Source organism: Aegilops tauschii, chromosome 1 (genome assembly GCF_002575655.3).
Source record: "Aegilops tauschii subsp. strangulata cultivar AL8/78 chromosome 1, Aet v6.0, whole genome shotgun sequence".
Classification (NCBI taxonomy): domain Eukaryota; kingdom Viridiplantae; phylum Streptophyta; class Magnoliopsida; order Poales; family Poaceae; genus Aegilops; species Aegilops tauschii.
The window spans coordinates 212919160-212941223 of NC_053035.3; positions in this window are offsets into that span (position 1 = coordinate 212919160).

The following is a 22064-nucleotide window of genomic DNA, read 5'->3' on the forward strand; positions in this document are numbered from 1 at the left end:
CGGTTGTGCTTTTGCGAGAGTCATGGCCGTGCCTCTCGGAAAGGGAAAAACAAAACACGTTTTCTGTTTTTTTTTTCTTTCATGAGAGTCACGGTTTTGCTTTCGCGAGAGGCACGGTTGTGCTTTCGTGAAAGTCACGGTCGTGCCTCTCGGAAAGGGAAAAAAATACGCGTTTTCTGTTTTTTTTTCTTTCGCGAGAGTTACGGTTTTGCTTTCGCGAGAGGCACGGTTGTGCTTTCGCGAGAGCACGGTCGTGCCTCTCGGAAACGGAAAAAAACGCGTTTTCTGTTTTTTTCCTTCCACGAGAGTCACGGTTTTGCTTCCACGAGAGGTACGGTTGTGATTTCGCGAGAGGTATGGGCGTGCCTCTTTCGAAAAGGAAAAAAACCGTGCTCCTGGTTCGGGTTTTTCGCCCGGTATTTTTCATCTGGTTTTTTTGTGAAAAGAAAAGTTCGTCAAAACCTATCAACATGGGATCTAGTTTTGAAGATCTCGACGCGAGGAATCCAATAGTGAAAACGGTTCGAGATTTGGACGCACGGTTTAAGAGATAAAACGTTTTGAATAAATGAATCTACGAAAAAAGGGAAAACTCCCAGGTTGCGACAAGTGGCGCGCTGCATGTGCGCCATTTGTCGCGACCTTGGAAAGTGGAGTGTTCTTTGCAACGAGTACTCCTTAATTAGTGATTTCACCCTAAAAAAAATTAGTTTTTTTTTAGACAATAATTTTTTTTAGTGATTTCGATTAGGAGGTCCCTTGGCTATCGTACGTGATCATATGTCCTGGGCCAAATTGGATATCTGCCCTGTTCGTCCATGGCCCCATTTGTCGCGACCTTGGAAAGTGGAGTGTTCTTTGCAACGAGTACTCCTTAATTAGTGATTTCACCCTAAAAAAAATTAGTTTTTTTTTAGACAATAATTTTTTTTAGTGATTTCGATTAGGAGGTCCCTTGGCTATCGTACGTGCTCATATGTCCTGGGCCAAATTGGATATCTGCCCTGTTCGTCCATGGCCCAACAATTCTGGCCCACGTATCCAAAAAAACATTTGCTGGTGAAGGTATCGGGGAGTTCCTATGCGCCGCTCGCTGCGGCGAATTGCTGAGCATACGCATAGGCGCGACTCCAGCTGGGCCGGCCCATTAGCATAACAAGTGAAAAGTCCCCAAAAATTGTATTCTAGGGAGGGATCGAACCGGGGACCTCTTGTTGCATTTGCGCGAGCCTGGCCAGCGGGATAGGTGACCTTCTTGGTTTACAACGGCGTGCTAAGCTAAAGGTAACATAGATCCGAGCATTTTGTCAAATTCTGAACACAGACATTATTTTGGAAATATGTTTTGTTTAAGCGAACACTTTTCAACTTTGAGAAGAAGAAAAAACCTCGAACATTTTGTGAATACCTGAACAATTTTTTGATAAACTGAACACTTTTTTGAAAATCACGAACATAATTGAATATGTGAATAAATTTTTGTTAAAGGCGACATTTTTTGAAACTCTGAACAATAATTTGGAAATGCGAATAGTTTTGGAATCTGTCAACAATTTTTGAAACAAGAACATTTTTTCAAACTCAAAACAAAATTTGAAAATGAAAAACATTTTTTTTCAAACATATTTTGAGAAATATGAGCAGTTTTACCAAATCAATAACATTTTTTAGAACTGGGAAATATTCTAAAAAGGGAAAAGGAACAGGAGGAAATAAGCAGAAAAAACGAGAAAAGAAGATGAACATTTTTCAAATTCGTTAGCATTTCTAAAAAAATTCGAACATTTTTTGAAACTCGCAAACAAAATTAGAAGCAGACACATTCTTGAAATTTGCGAACAAAATTTGAAATAGAAACAATTTTGAAACTACCGAACAAAATTGGAAAACATGAACATGTTTTCTTAAATTTGCGAATGAATTTTGAAAGAGGAACATTTTTTCAAATTCCTATTTTTTTTTTTGAAAAGATGAACATTTTTTGAATTTTGTGAACAAAATTTGAGAGCTATGAATATTTTGAATTTGTGAACAAAATTTGAGAACTAGAATAAATTTTTGAAAGAAAGGAATTTAGATAGCACGAACATTTTGTAAAATTGAAGAACAAATTTGAAGATTAACCTTTATATAAATCTCAAACAAGTTTGAAAATTTGAACAATTTTTCAATACATGAACAATATTTTTAAAATGGGAAGATATTTTTTAAAATTTGAACATATGTTTCAATAAGCCAACAATTTTCCAAACTTCGAAAATATTTGTAAAGAACGAATATTTTTTACTTGCAAACAAAATTTAAATAGTTTGAACATTTTTAAAATTATGAAAAATGAAAAAGTGAAGACGAGGAAAAATAAAGAAAAGAAACACAAAGTAAAAAGGTGAAAAGGAAAACTTGGAAAAAGTAGAAAAGGAAAAGATAGAGAAGAAAAAATAAACAGGAAAAGGGAAAAAGGAAAACGAAAAAGAAACAGAAAAAAACTGTTAGGAAGCTCCTAGAAGGTTCCCAAAACTGAAAAAAAAACGGCTGGGAACGAGCGAGAAGGTTCGTAAAACCGGAATCTTCCAAACATTTTACGGCCGGCCCACGCGCGATCCCTCGATCGATCTCCTTGTGCGTCCGCTCGACAACTTGCCGCAGCGAGCGGCAAATAGGATATTCCAAGGTATCGAACTCACAACCACCAGGTTAGTAAACAATATTGTGGCCACTGAACTAGCCCCTGTTGTATGTAGGAATCAAAGTTGATTGCGTTGTTAAATTATCCCACCTCGCTCCCTAGACGTCTCTCAGTTCCCTTGGTATCAGGAAGAGGTCTCGAGGATTATGACAGAGAAGAACTCGTGGAAGGAAGAGAGGCTAAGGAAGGAAATATATATATATATATATATATGTAGAGGCTGAGAAAGGAAAGAGGTGGCTAAGCTAAGGAAGGAAAGAGAAGATAAATATGGGCTGCTGGAAAGAGAGGATAATATGGGCTGCTATTATGTGGGCTATTAAACGATTCATCAGGACGTGAATAATTTAAGGACAGCGGATATGCATGTTGATTCACATTGCCTGTGATGCCCTGATCAATGGATGAAAAATAGCTGGAGGGACTAAGAGAAGAGGATGTGAAAAACTCGCTCAATGGATGAAAAATAGCTGGAGGGAGTGAGGGACTAAGAGAAAAGAGGATGTGAATAATTCAAACTCGCCATGCACATGCCAGGTTGAAAGGCTCAAGATAGAATGTTGCCACACACCAGTATCCGACATAAACATGAAGAGGATGAAAAATCGCTTTATGTCTGTGCCAGGTTGAAAGTAACTAAACGTGAAGAGGTTTTGATGCTGATCGTTGTTAACTGAAGTTGGATTTGGTGTTTGTTTGTGTCCTCCACAGACTGGTAGAGTGGTACTAACTACTATCCGACATAAAAGCCGGAAAGGAAACGAACACCATCCATAGTCCAAATTGGATACGACATTTTTGGACTAACATATTTACACGTGTTTGCACACTCGCGGGAAGCATGGTAATAACTACTACGACATAAAGCTAGAAAAGAAGTGAACACCATCCATAGTCCAAATAGGATTGCACATTGCTGGACTAACATTATGTACATAGGTTAGCACACACGCGGGAAGCATATATACCTAGATGGCTTGTGAAGTATATGACGAAGATTTATACATGCAGGCAGAAAACAAGACAATTGTCTTTAGGTATATACAAAATAAATTGTCTTCATAGAAGGTGCATGTCTTATATATCCCAAAAAAGTATGGAAGTGTTTGTAGTGTTTTCCCGCTACTGATTGTTGGCAATCCTTATGAGGGATGATCTATGAGGTGCGAGGAGTAGATTGCGCAGGGCGGCCCTTACGCCAACTTGATGAGATTATAGTTTTTAAAATTTTAAACATCCCCTTGCATTGGTACACTTCAATGACAGGTGTGTCGTGCAGTGGCCGAGCTGATCACCTCAAGATTGACAACTTCCGGATGTGTTATGACCAAATGGACAATGTGGCAACTATCAACAAGGGCGGAAGAAGTATAAGAGGCGGCAGGGGTGTGGCGCTGTGTTGAAATATATTTTTTCTCCCGTTGCAACGCACGGGCATATGTGCTAGTCTAACACCAGGTAGACCATACACAGTGTGACGCCCCCAATTCAATCGTACACTAATCATGCACGCAAACGTGTACGATCAAGATCAGGGACTCACGGGAAGATATCACAACACAACTCTAAAAACATAAATAAGTCATACAAGCATCATAATACAAGTCAGGGGCCTCGAGGGCTCGAATACAAGTGCTCGATCATAGACGAGTCAGCGGAAGCAATAATATCTGAGTACAGACATAAAGCAAACAAGGTTTGCCTTAAGAAGGCTAGCACAAACTGGGATACAGATCGAAAGAGGCGCATGCCTCCTGCCTGGGATCCTTCTAAACTACTCCTGGTCGTCGTCAGCGGGCTACACGTAGTAGTAGGCACCTCCGGTGTAGTAGGAGTCGTCGTCGATGATGGCGTCTGGCTCCTGGGCTCCAGTATCTGGTTGCGACAACCAGGAAGAAGGGAAAAAGGGGAAAAGGGGGAGCAAAGCAACCGTGAGTACTCATCCAAAGTACTCGCAAGCAAGGATCTACACTACATATGCATGGGTATAAGTGTAAAGGGGCCATATCGGTGGACTGAACTGCAGAATGCCAGAATAAGAGGGGGATAGCTAGTCATGTCGAAGACTACGCTTCTGGAAGCCTCCATCTTGCAGCATGTAGAAGAGAGTAGATGGTAAGTGCACCAAGTAGCATCGCATAGCATAATCCTACCCGACGATCCTCTCCTTGTCGACCTGTGAGAGAGCGATCACCGGGTTGTATCTAGCACTTGGAAGAGTGTGTTTTATTAAGTATCCAGTTCTAGTTGTCATAAGGTCAAGGTACAACTCCGGGTCGTCCTTTTACCGAGGGACACGGCTATTCGAATAGATCAACTTCCCTGCAGGGGTGCACCACATAACCCAACACGCTCGATCCCATTTGGCCGGACACACTTTCCTGGGTCATGCCCGGCCTCGGAAGATCAACACGTCGCAGCCCTACCTAGGCACACCAGAGAGGTCAGCACGCCGGTCTAAATCCTATGCGCGCAGGCGTTTGGGCCCATCGCCCATTGCACACCTACACGTTGCGAACGCGGCTGGTGAGCAGACCTAGCAACCTCCATTTCAAAGGAAGTTGCGTTACGCGGTCCAACCCAGCGCGCCGCTCAGTCGCTGACGTCACGAAGGCTTCGGCTGATACCACGACGTCGAGTGCCCATAACTGTTCCCGCGTAGCTGGTTAGTGCGTATAGGCCAGTGGCCAGACTCAGATCAAATACCAAGAACTCATTAAGCGTGTTATTTTTAAGTAACCGCGAACGCCGACCAGGGCCAGGCCCACCTCTCACCTAGGTAGTCTCAACCTGCCCTGTCGCTCCGCCACAAAGATCCACCCAGAGGGCCGTCGGGACAAAGGTCCTTTCAGCCCCCAATCCGTGAATCACTCACGGGCACTCCTCGAGCCGACCCGACTTTAGTCACCACATGTATCATGTATAAAGTATATAGTATATACCCGTGATCACGGCCCGATAGTATAGCACAGCATACGGACAAGAATGTAGGGCCACAGATGGAATACTAGCATCCTATACTAAGCATGTAGGATTGCAGGTAAAGGTAACAACAGTAGTAGCAAGGACAGGCTATGCAGCAGAATAGGATTAACGGAAAGCAGTAACATGCTACACTACTCTAATGCAAGCAGTATAGAGAAGAATAGGCGATATCTGGTGATCAAGGGGGGGGGGGCTTGCCTGGAAGCTCAGCCGAGAAGGAGGGGTCATCAACACCGTAGTCGTACTGGGTAGCAGCGGCGTCGGTCTCGGTGTCTAGCGAGAGAAGAGGGGGAAGAAACAATAAATACAATGCAAACAAATGCATGACGATGCATGACATGATAAAGGGTGATGCTAGGTGTGCCCAAACGTGGTAGTAGGTGATACCGTCGAAGGGGTAAACATCCGGGAAAGTATTCCCGGTGTTTCGCGTTTTTGGACAGATGAACCGGAGGGGGAAAGTTGTGAGTTCGATTGGTTAGGGATGTGTGGCGGACCAACAGGCCGCGTATTCGAAATCGTCTCGTCGTTCTGAGCAACTTTCATGTACAAAGTTTTTCCATCCGAGCTACGGTTTATTTTATATTAATTTTGAAAGATTTAATCATTTTCAGAATTTATTTAATTATTTTAAATAACCATTATCCGGAATAGTGTTTGCTGACGCCATCATGATGTCAGCATGACGTCAGCAGTCAACAGGGTGTTGTCTTAGTCAAAATGACGTGTGGGTCCCGCATGTCATTCACTGTTAGTTAATTAATCACAGTTTATTAGGCTAATCTAATCAGGATTAATTAAGTTAATTAATTATTTATTTATTTAATATATTTATTTATTTTTTAAATCCTTTTTATTAAACGTTCTGGGGCCTGGGCCCCACATGTCATTGGCCCTATGGGCCTTAGTGGGTTAGCGGGCGCTAGGTGCGGGCGTAGCCCGAACGGGCGCGTGCCCGAGAGGGCGCGGTGCGCGCACGACGCACGCCAGTGCCGGCGGCGGGGCGCGGGCGACTGGACCCGAGCACCGGCCAGCAGCGGTGGACGGGGGCGGTAGTTGCGGGCGGCGGTGGTGGCTGCAGGAGGCCAGCAGCTGGGTGGAGCATCAAGCAGCAACGGCGGCTTGTAGGGGGCGCGACTAGGAGCGAGCGAGGCGGTGCTACGGTCAGGGCACACAGGGAGGCGGCGGAGCAGCGTGGCCAGGGGATGCGAGCGAGGCAGGGAGGCGCTAGGCGACGGGCCGGCCGGACGGGGTGCGGCGTCGCGGCCGCGGCTAACGGTGCGCGAGGACGAAGGGGAATAGGCAGGGCCTCACCGCGGGATGTAGGGACAAGGGCAGCGGGGCTTGAGGAGGAGGATGGAGACGACGGCGCGGCAACTCCGGTGAGGAAGCGTTCCGGCGAGGCAGTGGCGACGGCGGTCCGAGGCGGCGAGACGCGATGAAGTCGGCTCGAGGGAGAGGTGGGGAGGCGTCCGGCGAGGTGGCATCGGTCCAGGGGGTGGCGGTGGTTGACGACGGGGCCGGGGCGGCACCGGGCGGCGGCGGCGGGGGCGAGTGCCCCGATCCCGATCTGAATCAGGGGGGAGGAGAGGAGCATGGGGATCGTGGGGGGGGGGGGGGGAAGTGGGAGGTGTTGCGGGTGGGGCTAGGGTTCGGTGGGGAGTGGGGGGTTAAGGGAGTGAGGGGGCCGGATGGGCCAGTGGGCTGGCCGGCTAGGCCGTTTGGCCCAGTTGGCCAGGGGGTTTTCCCTCCTTTTATTTATTTTGTTTGTTTTTCTTTTCTTATTTTTCTTTCTACGGGTTTATATTATTTTAGTTTTATAAAACATAAAAGTTGCACTAATTATACCTCGGTCACAAAAAGGTTTAACCCCCAAATAAAATAGTTTATTATTTTATAAAATACAAAAGGCATTTATTTAGTTGTTTTAGCTACTGCTTAAATCATTTTAGAGCATTCAAACATTTTATAAAAGTGTGGTTTCTTCACCATAATTACCTATGCTTTATTTGTCACCGTTTGTACTTTTTAGTTTTGACATTTGAAAACTTTACTGGTTTGACTTTATTCTAAACTTGAATTCCGAATTTTGAACTATGCGTGATTAACAACAGTAATCGAGGTGACGTGGCATCATTTGGTGAGGGTTACTGTAGCTTAATTATCCGGGCGTCACAATTCTCCTCCACTACAAGAAATCTTGTCCCGAGATTTAAGAGGGGAGTAAAGGTGGAAGGTTCGGGTTACGAAATTCTAACGAGCCTTCTCGGTTGTAACATCCTAAATTTTTAATTTGGTATGTTATACATAGATCATCATTGCATATCATATTTTATTGCATTTTGACAAATCCTCGATAAATCCTAAGCAACTCAAGGACCCTCGGAGAGAGTTGGGGATTTTCTCGAATTTTCATATTTGATTTTCATCAAATAATAAGACGAGGATTTTGGTTTTAATTATTTTCTCTCCGGAAAAATATTTCATTAAACAAAATGAACGAGAGGAGAAAATATGACTTCTCCAAAAAAATTGAAATACTGGAGGAAAAATGTTAAAATCATTTATTGGAATTTATTCGGATTTTATTTGCAATTTTTATTGCATTAAAAATATTGCATGTTTTCAAAATATTTATTTTGTGTTAAAAAAATGTTCACCCTATTCTAGATTTTCTAACTAGACGGGGAAAAGTTATTTTACCCTTTTTGGACTTTTATTTATTTTTCTACGAATTATTTTCCGCAGAACGTATTTAAAAGAAAAACTGCGCAGCGCCGACTGGGCCGAGCCCAGCCGCGCCAGGCCGCCGGCCCATCCCCGCGTCGTCCTCCTCGCGCACGGGAGCCGTCGCCGCCGAGTCCCGCTCGCCCACGGGAGCCGCCGCCCGCCCCCTTCCCCAAGCTACCGCCCTCTCCCCCCCATATAAATACCCCCGCACCCCCCCTCCTCTCACCTCACCCCGCCGCCGCCGCATCGCACCCGCCGCCGCCCGCACCGAAGCCCGCGCCGCCGCCGCCACTCGCCGAGCTGCCGCCGGAGCCCCGCCCCTCGCCCCGAGCCGCCCGACCCCGCCGCCCCTCGCCCCGAGCCGCCGGAGCCCCGCCGGAGCACGCCCCCGACGAGGTAGCCGCACCTCGCCTCGTTGCCGGTTTTGGTTTAAAAAAAACCGTTCGTTTTATATAAAAAACCCTAGATCGTTTTTTTGGTTTTGTTATTTTGCGAGCGTTCAGCGAACCGTTCGTTTTAACGAACGCGTTCGTCGGTTTTTCTCTGTTAACGAACGTCCGTTCTTTAACCGTTCGTCCATTTTTCTTTTTTGTCGGATTTTCCGCGATTATCTCAGTTTCGATTTCTGATCGAATCTTCGTTTCTGTTTAACTTCTCGCTCGTTTATCAGAATCAGGCGATTCAAGCGCCTAGAGTTTCGTCTCGAAATTCTCTTTCCGTTTAACCTACTCAAACAAGTTTTTGCTACTGTAAAATTTGACCTAGATCCAGATTAGTAACGAAGCTTGTTTCTTTCACCGTTTGACTTTCGTTGCTTCATTCGAGTTGATTCTTTTTGTAAACCGGAGTTCTTAAGTTGAACTTTCTGGTTGGATCTTTCATTCGAGTTTTACCTGTGCATTAGATGAGTACTGATTGTATGCTTGTTTGTTTGCGATATAGTACCCGGAGTGTGCCGCTTGTTACTTCGAATCGCTAGGTTTTGCGGATCATCAGCAAGGCAAGTAACACTTTGATCATACTTTCCATACCCAGTTTTATTGCATTAGATCTATTCCTCAAACAATTGCATGATTAGGATCTGATTAAATTGTGGGAACTGGGAAGTAGTTGAGGTAGTACCTATTACCTGTTTTCTTATCAAACCCTTGGGAGTTACTTCTACGTTGCTATTATATTGCCATGCTATGCTCGTAGACGTGGATTGGGTTTGAGAGATATTCATGACAGATGTGAGATGTTTATTAATGGTTCAACTTAAGGTGGCAACTAAAACTCACATCTGGGTGGATTGAGGCACCTGGAGAACCCAGTGTTGTCTGATTTTATAAGGTCCGCCACCCAGGCTCAAAGGGATCATAAGATTGTTCATGCTAGAAACTTCCGTGTGCAGCCACAAGCTATTATGGGCTCTAGCATAGTTGAGTAGGTTACAGGGTCTCTTGAAGAGGTGGGCTAGCAGATGTAGGGGAAAGTAGGTGTATCGGTCCATCCAGAGTAAAGAGTGATTGTTTCTGAAAGACTGTGTCTCGGTCATCCGTTTCTCAAACATCATGCAGTGCGAGAATCAAGCGGAGGCGATCGAGTCTTGTGGGGAAAAGTGCGCAAACCTCTGCAGAGTGTACAAACTAATCATGGTTAGCCGTGTCCCCGGTTATGGACAACTTGAGTATCTAGTACCTGGATTATCATTTGAATCTCATCACCATGTTACTTTTAATTAATTTTGTTGGGTTAATGATGACACTTAATTGGGATTGAGTTGGAGGTACCTTCTCAATGTTTAACAACCACCATGATAGTTAAATAAAATTTATTCCTTTGCAGTAGGGAAAAATTGGCTTTTCGCATAAACTTTAACCATAGAGCTTTCCACCAGCCAAATATGCATGTAGTATAGCATTATTAATGTTCATTACTCTCTATGTGTTACATTGCCAGCATATTCTATGTGCTGACCCATTTTCGGGCTGCAACGTTTCATGTTGCAGACTTTTCAGACGACGAGTAAGGTGCTTTAGGTCGTGGTCTTATACTCAGTGATGCCGCTGGAGTTGATGGACTCACTTATCTTCCAAGTCTTCCGCTGATATCGTTATTAGATGGCCTTAATCCATATTTATCATACTTAATCTCTTTGGAGATATTCGATGTAATAAGTGTGTGATTGCTACTCTGTTATAAATCCTCCATTTGTACTGTGCGTGTCAGCATTACTGATCCAGGGATGACACTGGTGCACAGCAGCACAGACCATTTGAGGTCTGGTCGCTACAAAGTTGGTATCAGAGCACACGCTGACTGTAGGACACGACCACTAAGCTTAAGCCCTAGAAAGCTTCTCTCTTCTCATTTCTGACCCCTCTCCACTTTCTACTCTTTTAGGAATGGCGGATGCAAGGAGCAAGTTCATGCAACCAGATGAAGACACGCCGTTTGGTCGACACTTGAAGGAAGTCACTAAGTATTTGAACATAGGAATACCAAGCATCACCGGAACCTACAACGCCACATTACCCGAAGAGGAGAGCTGGAAGATTCAAGTTCACATTCCAGGAAGGACGTTTGTGCCAGTTACTGAACCCATAAGATTGGTTTTCGAAGCACCAACCTGGAATTTAGGGAAGAGCATGGCCGCACACATCGCCATGGGACGCATTGGAGAAGTCTACCACCAAGAGCTTAAGGATACAATTTATCAGATTTGTGGACACCGAGACGCGCAATGGGAGATGATCAGAACCAAGAAGGATGGATCAATCGCAGCTTTCATCCAGGAGCAAAACCAACATATTCGTCGCCAGGAGAACCAGATGTGCACGGACAAGGAAGAACTGAAGAAGGCACTAACCAAGATCAAGGAGCTCCAAGAAGAACTCAAGGCTACACGCGAGGATTATTTGGAGGAAATCATCGCACTAGTAGGGAAGAATGACGACCTGGAGAAGAAGATTGGAGTATTCATGGGAAATCCAGTGCCAAAAGCAAAGGATGACGAATGCACTTGTCCAGATAATTACATCATCATCGACGACACCGACTCGGAACCAAGTGAAGATGACTGGGTTGACGAAGCTGGAGCAGACATCATGGAGTCTTCAACGGATTAGAATTTTTATTAGACCACCATATCAGTAGTAGTTTTCCCCCATTTAATAGTATAGTTCAAGCACTTTGTAACGCTAGTTAGATCGATTGTTATGCCTTGTTTGAATTGATTGAGTGATATTGATTGTATTTGTCTCATGAGCATATGGGTAGTGTTTTCTCTCTAGACCTCATTCTATTCTTAACTCTCACCTTTTCTAAACCTATCAGATGCCTCCGAGACGCGACACCGGATTTGTTTTCCCGCCAGAGATCACCCAGTTGATTCAGCAACAGAATGCCCTGATGCAAGTGTTAGTGCAGAACCAAGACAACAACAACAACAACCCACCGCCACCACCACCTGTTGATCACTTAGCCCGTTTCTTAAGGCTAAACCCGTCGGTGTTTTCCAGTAGCACCGAGCCGATTGTTGCAGATGATTGGCTCCGCAAAGTTGGAAGGGAGTTGACCACTGCAGGATGCACAGATGCGGAAAGAGTGCGTTTTGCCGCACATCAGCTTGATGGACCCGCAGCATCATGGTGGGAGAATTATACAGCCACGCACCCTATTGACACTGTCACATGGGACCAGTTTCAGCAAGCTTTCCGTACAGCTCATGTTTCAGCAGGAGCTATGGCTATGAAGAAGCGTGAGTTTCGTAACCTACGCCAAGGAGGACGCACCGTAGGCCAGTATGTGGAGGAATTCAGTAAGTTAGCACGTTATGCACCAGATGACGTTGCTACAGATGCTGCCAAGCAGGAGAAGTTTCTTGAAGGACTGAATGATGAACTGAGTATGCAGTTGATGGTAGCAACCTTCAACAACTACCAGGAGCTGGTAGATAGAGCTCTCATGATTGAAGGGAAGCAACAGCAGATTGAAAACCGTAAGAGGAAGTATGGACAAGGGAAGTACAATTCCGGAGCTCAGCAGAAGCCACGATTTGCCCCGAAACCGGGAGGAGAGTTTCAGCATACCCATGGAGGAGGTAGTTCGCACAACCATAATGGCTCCAAGAATGGTAATGGGAATGGAGGAAGGAATGGACAGAACCGTACCAACCCATCTACCCCAACCAAGAGGGATCTAAGTCACATTACTTGTTTCAAGTGCCAGAAGACTGGACACTATGCAACTGATTGCCCTGAAGCCCAAAATGGAAATGGCAATGGAAGCTCTGGGAAGAAGCCGAACCCGTTCAACAAAGGACATGTGAACCACGTGAGCGTGGAGGAGGTTGAAGCTCAGCCTGATGCAGTAATAGGTAAGTTTTTGGTTAAGTCATTTACCGCAACCGTTCTTTTCGATACTGGTGCATCGCATTCATACCTATCAAGGGGATTTGTGAATAAGTTTAAGATGTCCACCCAAGTTCTCAAAACCCCTATGCTAGTAACCTCGCCAGGAGCAGAGTATATGGCAAGCCAAGGATGTTTTCAGATACCATTGGCCATTGGAAGGCATGTTTTCCCCTCAGACCTCATTGTTTTGGAATCGCAAGGTTTGGATGTGATTTTGGGAATGGATTGGCTATCGTTGTATGGAGGGAACATCGATTGTGCCAGCAAGACGATTTTTCTTACCACCCCAGAAGGAAAAAGGATCAAGTATGTATCCCGGCATATGCCAAAGAGGACTCAAGTAAATTCCTTATCAGGAGTTGTACAGGAGGAAGTACCAGTGGTGAAGGATTATCCGGATGTATTTCCAGAAGAGTTGCCAGGCATGCCACCAGATAGAGACATTGAGTTCTTGATTGAACTTTTGCCAGGCACAGGGCCAATATCTAAGAGACCGTACAGGATGCCCGCAAAAGATTTGGAGGAAATGAAGAAGCAGATCAAGGAGTTACTGGATAAAGGCTATATTCGCCCAAGTTCGTCACCTTGGGGATCACCAGTACTTCTAGTGGAGAAGAAAGATGGATCGCTAAGGATGGTTGTTGATTACCGAGGATTGAATGAAGTGACCATCAAAAACAAGTACCCACTGCCGATGATCAATGATTTGTTTGACCACCTACAAGGAGCTAAAGTATTTTCCAAGATCGATCTACGATCAGGGTACCATCAGTTAAAGATTCGAGAGCAGGATATACCTAAGACGGTTTTTACCACCAGATATGGATTGTATGAGTATACCGTTATGTCATTTGGTCTGACTAACGCACCTGCCTATTTCATGAACCTGATGAACAAGGTGTTTATGGAGTTTTTGGATAAGTTCGTCGTGGTGTTCATTGACGACATTCTAGTCTTTTCCAATAATGAGGAAGAGCATGAGGAGCATTTACGATTGGTACTTGAGAAGCTCAGAGAACATCAATTATATGCCAAGTTCAGCAAATGTGAGTTTTGGCTGAAGGAAGTTGGATTCCTTGGACATGTTATTTCTGGAGAAGGAATAGCAGTAGACCCTGCCAAGGTTGACACAGTGACAAGTTGGGAATCACCCACGACAGTTGGAGAAATCCGGAGTTTTCTTGGACTTGCAGGATACTACCGGAGATTCATCGAGAATTTCTCAAGGATTGCTAAGCCCATGACTGAGCTATTGAAGAAGGACACCAAGTTCAATTGGACTGAGGAATGTGAAGCCAGTTTCCAAGACTTGAAGAAACGATTGGTTACCTCACCAGTGTTGATTCTGCCAGATCAACGCAAGGATTATGAAGTTTATTGCGACGCTTCTCGCCGAGGACTTGGAGCAGTGCTTATGCAGGAAGGAAGAGTTGTGTCATATGCTTCACGACAACTTAAACCCCATGAGAAGAATTATGCTACGCATGATTTGGAGTTAGCAGCCGTGGTGCATGCATTGAAGACATGGAGACATTTTCTCATCGGAAACCATTGTGAGGTGTACACAGATCACAAGAGTTTGAAGTATATTTTCACGTAGAAGGAGTTAAATCTCAGACAGAGGAGATGGTTGGAGCTCATTAAAGATTATGATATGAGATTGCATTATCACCCAGGAAAGGCTAACGTAGTAGCAGACGCGTTGAGCTGCAAGAGTCATGTCAACACCCTCATGACAGGAGAGTTACCTCAGGAGTTAGCAGAGGACCTTCGCGAGCTATGTTTGGAGATAGTCCCAAGAGGCTATTTAGCGACATTGGAGTTTCAGTCTACCTTGATGGAAAGGATCAGAGAAGCTCAGAAGACAGACAAGGAGATTGAAGAGATAAAGGAGAAGATGAGCAAAGGAAAAGCCAAGGGATTTCGTGAGGATGAGCACGATACCTTGTGGTTTGAGGACCGCGTATATGTGCCAAATGATCTGGAGATTAGGAAGTTGATTTTGCAAGAAGCCCATGATTCATCGTACTCGATACACCCAGGGAATACCAAGATGTATTTGGATCTGAAGAATACTTTCTGGTGGACCGGAATGAAGAAGGATATTGCAGAATATGTAGCAGTTTGTGATGTGTGTCAGAGAGTGAAGGCAGAGCATCAGAAGCCAGCAGGATTGCTACAACCGTTGCCAATACCCGAATGGAAGTGGGATAAAATAGGCATGGATTTTATCACAGGATTACCCAGGACTCGTTCAGGCTATGACTCGATATGGGTTGTAGTCGACCGTTTGACAAAAGTGGCTCATTTCATTCCAGTGAAGACCACTTACACCAGTGCTAAGTTGGCAAAGATATACATGACCAGGATCGTATGTTTGCATGGAGTTCCGAGGACCATTGTATCAGACAGAGGAACCCAATTTACCTCGAAGTTTTGGAAGCAGTTACATGAAACATTGGGAACCAGGCTGGAATTTAGTACAGCTTTTCACCCGCAGACAGATGGACAGACCGAGAGAGTCAACCAGATTTTGGAGGACATGTTGAGAGCATGTGCACTAGATTATGGATCTAGTTGGGACGATAATTTGCCATATGCAGAGTTTTCGTATAACAACAGTTATCAAACCAGTTTGAAGATGGCCCCTTTCGAAGCCTTGTACGGAAGGAGGTGTAGAACACTGTTGTTATGGGACGAAGTCGGAGACCGTCAATTGTTTGGACCAGATTTGATTAAGGAGTCTGAACAGAAAGTAAGGTTGATTCGCGATAGGCTCAAGGTAGCCCAGTCCAGGAAGAAGAGATATGCTGATTCTAAACGAAAGGAGACAGTTCACGAAGTCGGAGACAGAGTGTATCTTCGAGTATCACCACTTCGAGGAGTGAAGCGCTTTGGAGTTAAGGGAAAGTTAGCACCCCATTTTATCGGACCATACAGAGTTTTGGAACGTATGGGAGAGGTTGCCTACAAGCTGGAATTGCCCGAAGGACTGTCTGGAGTTCATGATGTATTTCACGTTTCCCAGTTGAAGAAGTGCCACGCAGAGATGGCTGAGATACCACTGAGAGATACTGTGCCACTGGAAGCGATTCAGCTGGAAAGTGATTTGACCTATGAGGAGAAACCAGTTAAGATTCTTGAGTATGCCAGCCGAGTTACCCGCAGCAAGGTTATCAAGTTTTGCAAAGTCCAGTGGAGTCACCACACGGAAGATGAAGCCACTTGGGAGCGAGAGGAAGATCTACAGAAGGACCACTCCCACCTGTTTTCTAGCCAACCCGAATCTCGAGGGCGAGATTCATCTTAAGGGGGGTAGGTTTGTAACATCCCAAATTTTTAATTTGGTATGTTATACATAGATCATCATTGCATATCATATTTTATTGCATTTTGACAAATCCTCGATAAATCCTAAGCAACTCAAGGACCCTCGGAGAGAGTTGGGGATTTTCTCGAATTTTCATATTTGATTTTCATCAAATAATAAGACGAGGATTTTGGTTTTAATTATTTTCTCTCCGGAAAAATATTTCATTAAACAAAATGAATGAGAGGAGAAAATATGACTTCTCCAAAACAATTGAAATACCGGAGGAAAAATGTTAAAATCATTTATTGGAATTTATTCGGATTTTATTTGCAATTTTTATTGCATTAAAATATTGCATGTTTTCAAAATATTTATTTTGTGTTAAAAAAATGTTCACCCTATTCTAGATTTTCTAACTAGACGGGGAAAATTTATTTTATCTTTTTTGGAGTTTTATTTATTTTTCTACGAATTATTTTCCGCGGAACGTATTTAAAAAAAAACTGCGCCGCGCCGACTGGGCCGAGCCCAGCCGCGCCAGGCCGCCGGCCCATCCCCGCGTCGTCCTCCTCGCGCACGGGAGCCGTCGCCGCCGAGTCCCGCTCGCCCACGGGAGCCACCGCCCGCCCCCTTCCCCAAGCTCCCGCCCTCTCCCCCCATATAAATACCCCCGCACCCCCCCTCCTCTCACCTCACCCCGCCGCCGCCGCCGCATCGCACCCGCCGCCGCCCGCACCGAAGCCCGCGCCGCCGCCGCTTTGCGCCGCCGCCGCCACTCGCCGAGCTGCCGCCGGAGCCCCGCCCCTCGCCCCGAGCCGCCCGACCCCGCCGCCCCTCGCCCCGAGCCGCCGGAGCACGCCCCCGACGAGGTAGCCGCACCTCGCCTCGTTGCCGGTTTTGGTTTAAAAAAACCGTTCGTTTTATAAAAAAAACCCTAGATCGTTTTTTTTTGTTTTGTTATTTTGCGAGCGTTCAGCGAACCGTTCGTTTTAACGAACGCGTTCGTCGGTTTTTCTCTGTTAACGAACGTCCGTTCTTTAACCGTTCGTCCATTTTTCTTTTTCGTCGGATTTTCTGCGATTATCTCAGATTCGATTTCTGATCGAATCTTCGTTTCTGTTTAACTTCTCGCTCGTTTATCGGAATCAGACGATTCAAGCGCCTAGAGTTTCGTCTCGAAATTCTCTTTCCGTTTAACCTACTCAAACAAGTTTTTGCTACTGTAAAATTTGACCTAGATCCAGATTAGTAACGAAGCTTGTTTCTTTCACCGTTTGACTTTCGTTGCTTCATTCGAGTTGATTCTTTTTGTAAACCGGAGTTCTTAAGTTGAACTTTCTGGTTGGATCTTTCATTCGAGTTTTACCTGTGCATTAGATGAGTACTGATTGTATGCTTGTTTGTTTGCGATAGAGTACCCGGAGTGTGCCGCTTGTTACTTCGAGTCGCTAGGTTTTGCGGATCATCAGCAAGGCAAGTAACACTTTGATCATACTTTCCTACCCAGTTTTATTGCATTAGATCTATTCCTCAAACAATTGCATGATTAGGATCTGATTAAATTGTGGGAACTGGGAAGTAGTTGAGGTAGTACCTATTACCTGTTTTCTTATCAAACCCTTGGGAGTTACTTCTACGTTGCTATTATATTGCCATGCTATGCTCGTAGACGTGGATTGGGTTTGAGAGATATTCATGACAGATGTGAGATGTTTATTAATGGTTCAACTTAAGGTGGCAACTAAAACTCACATCTGGGTGGATTGAGGCACCCGGAGAACCCAGTGTTGTCTGATTTTATAAGGTCCGCCACCCAGGCTCAAAGGGATCATAAGATTGTTCATGCTAGAAACTTCCGTGTGCAGCCACAAGCTATTATGGGCTCTAGCATAGTTGAGTAGGTTACAGGATCTCTTGAAGAGGTGGGCTAGCAGATGTAGGGGAAAGTAGGTGTACCGGTCCATCCAGAGTAAAGAGTGATTGTTTCTGAAAGACTGTGTCTCGGTCATCCGTTTCTCAAACATCATGCAGTGCGAGAATCAAGCGGAGGCGATCGAGTCTTGTGGGGAAAAGTGCGCAAACCTCTGCAGAGTGTACAAACTAATCATGGTTAGCCGTGTCCCCGGTTATGGACAACTTGAGTATCTAGTACCTGGATTATCATTTGAATCTCATCACCATGTTACTTTTAATTAATTTTGTTGGGTTAATGATGACACTTAATTGGGATTGAGTTGGAGGTACCTTCTCAATGTTTAACAACCACCATGATAGTTAAATAAAATTTATTCCTTTGCAGTAGGGAAAAATTGGCTTTTCGCATAAACTTTAACCATAGAGCTTTCCACCAGCCAAATATGCATGTAGTATAGCATTATTAATGTTCATTACTCTCTATGTGTTACATTGCCAGCATATTCTATGTGCTGACCCGTTTTTGGGCTGCAACGTTTCATGTTGCAGATTTTTCAGACGACGAGTAAGGTGCTTTAGGTCGTGGTCTTATATTCAGTGATGCGCTGGAGTTGATGGACTCACTTATCTTCCAAGTCTTCCGCTGATATCATTATTAGATGGCCTTAAGCCATATTTATCATACTTAATCTCTTTGGAGATATTCGATGTAATAAGTGTGTGATTGCTACTCTGTTATAAATCCTCCATTTGTACTGTGCGTGTCAGCATTACTGATCCAGGGATGACACTGGTGCACAGCAGCACAGACCATTTGAGGCCTGGTCGCTACATCGGTGTTGGTTGATCTTCTCGAAGAGATTGATCCATTATTGATGTCTTCATTCCTCTGCTTGAGGTCGTTGAGGGAGTCCTGGATTAGGGGGTCCTCGGACAGCCGGACTATATACTTTAGCCGGACTGTTGGACTATGAAGATACAAGATTGAAGACTTCGTCCCGTGTTCGGATGGGACTCTCCTTGGCGTGGAAGGCAAGCTTGGCAATACAGATATGTAGATCTGCTCCCTTGTAACCGACTCTGTGTAACCCTAGCCCCCTCTGGTGTCTATATAAACCGGAGGGTTTAGTCCGTAGGACAACAACAGTCATACCATAGGCTAGCTTCTAGGGTTTAGCCTCTACAATCGCGTGGTAGATCAACTCTTGTAATACTCATATCATCAAGATCAATCAAGCAGGAAGTAGGGTATTACCTCCATCGAGAGGGCCCGAACCTAGGTAAACATCGTGTCCCCCGCCTCCTGTTACCATCCGCCTAAGACGCACAGTTCGGGACCCCCTACCCGAGATCCGCCGGTTTTGACACCGACATTGGTGCTTTCATTTAGAGTTCCACTATACCGTCACCGTAAGGCTAGATGGCTCCTTCGATCATCGGCAACAATGCGATCCGGGGCGAGGTTTTCCTCCCCGGACAAATCTTCGTATTCGGCGGCTTCGTACTGCGGGCCAACTCGCTTGGCCATCTGGAGCAGATCGAGAGCTACGCCCCTGCCCATCAGGTCAGGTTTGGAAACTTGAACTATACTACCGACATCCACGGAGATTTGATCTTCGACGGATTCGAGCCCATGTCAGGTGCGCCGCACAATCACGACGAGCATGACTTAGCTCTGCCGTCGGACAGTGTTCGGGAGATCACACCTGCAACTGCTCCGGCCCTTAATCCGGAACAAATTGCGCCATCTGAGGACGGGTGGATGGACCCCGCCACGGAGGCCGCATACTCAGTGGCGATAGAGCCGAATACTGACTTCACCTCTTACGAGACCCGTGTTGCTGACCCGTTGGATTCGTCCCCGGCCATGAGCTCCGAGCCGCTTGCGTCCGTGCCTATCAATCTGATTGGGCACCGATCATGGAGTTTTCCTCCGCGGATATCTTCCAGCACTCGCCTTTTGGCGACGTGCTAAACTCTTTGAGGTCTCTCTCTCTGTCAGGAGACCCTTGGCCGAACTATGTCCGGCTAGAATGGGATGCGGACGACGAAGAAATTCGCTCCCCACCCACCACCCACTTAGTAGCCACTGTCGACGATTTAACTGACATGCTCGATTTCGGCTCCGAAGACATCGACGGTATGGACGACGATGCAGGAGACGAACAGGAACCATCGCCCACAGGGCGCTGGACAGCCACCTCATCACATGATATATACATGGTGGATACACCCAAAGAAGACAATGATGAGGAACGGGAGGACGCAACGAAGGATAAACCCCTCGAGAAGCAACCAAAGCGGCGATGCAGACGCCGCTCCAAATCCCACCTCGGCAAGAACAGCCATAACAGCGCAAGAAAAAATAACACCCCGGTCGACTCCAGAGGAAACGACGACCACATTGACCTAGCAACAGAGCAGGACGAGCCAGCGGACGGCGAACATAGTGCGGAGCCACTGTCCGATCACGGCGACGCCGAGGGTAGAAATCATCAACCCATCTCTGGAGATGACAATAGTCCGGATGACGATGCACACATCATCCCGGAAAGGCACTCGGAATAAGAGAACCTCCGTAGAAGGCTTATTGCCACCGCGAGGAGCCTGAAGAAGCAGAAGCAAAGGCTTAAGGCCGCGCAGAATACGCTCAACAGTAGATGGAACAAAGTGCTCGACACTGAAGAAAAGTATGGTGGCAAACACCACACAAAGAGCTATCCAAAGCGCAAGCTGTTGCCTGAATTCGATGATGAGGCCGTAGAGCCTACACAACCAAAAAATAAAACGGCTGATCAGCCCGATCGACCACCTCGTGGCCGCGATAGGACGGCTAACGATGCCGCACATAAGTCAGCACACGATTTACGTGAGGACTTGCACCAAAAATCCGGTATGACCAGGTCCATCTATGGATCTAGGAAGCGCGCTCCGGCACAAAATCATAACCAAACACTACAACCGTCCGAACGCCACGATACATCCAAATACAGGGGTGCCGCACACCCCCTATGCTTCACCGATGAGGTACTGGATCATGAATTTCCAGAGGGATTCAAACCCGTAAACATAGAGGCATACGACGGGACGACAGACCCTGGGGTCTGGATTGAGGACTTCATCCTCCATATCCATATGGCTCGCGGAGACGATCTCCACGCCATCAAATACTTGCCCCTCAAGTTGAAAGGACTAGCTCGGCACTGGCTGAAGAGCCTCCCCGAAAATTCAATTGGAAGTTGGGAGGAGCTTGAGGATGCTTTTAGGGCCAACTTTCAAGGGACCTATGTCCGACCTCCGGACGCAGACGATTTAAGTCATATAATTCAACAGCCCGGAGAGTCAGCCCGAAAGCTTTGGAACAGATTTCTCACTAAGAAGAATCAAATCGTCGATTGCCCGGACGCCGAAGCCTTAGCAGCTTTCAAACACAGCGTCCGAGACGAATGGCTCGCCAGACACCTCGGCCAAGAAAAGCCAAGGACAATGGCAGCCCTAACAAGCCTCATGACCCGCTTTTGCGCGGGCGAAGATAGCTGGCTGGCCCGTAGTAGAACCAGCGACCCAGGCGCATCCGAAGTCAGGGATGGCAATGGAAAACCGCGACGCATTAAAAACAAGCATCGAAATAACGAAGACAGCCCAGACAACACGGTGGTAAACACCGGATTTAGGGGCTCTCGACCCGGTTAGCGGAAAAAGCCTTTCAAAGGCAACAGAGATGGACCGTCCAGCCTAAACAAGATTCTAGACAAATTATGTCAGATCCATGGCACCTCCGATAAACCTGCAAATCACAGCCACAGAGAATGTTGGGTCTTCAAGCAGGCCGGCAAGTTAAACGCCGAACACAAGGGGAGGGAGACACCAAGTGAAGACGAGGATGAGCCTCGCCAGCAAAGCACTGGGGGACAGAAAAAATTCCCACCAGAGGTCAAAACAGTGAACATGATTCACGTAACAAAAAGAAGGAGCAAACATACACTCCAAGACATATGCGCCGTAGAGCCTGTCACCCCTAAGTTCAACCCTTGGTCGG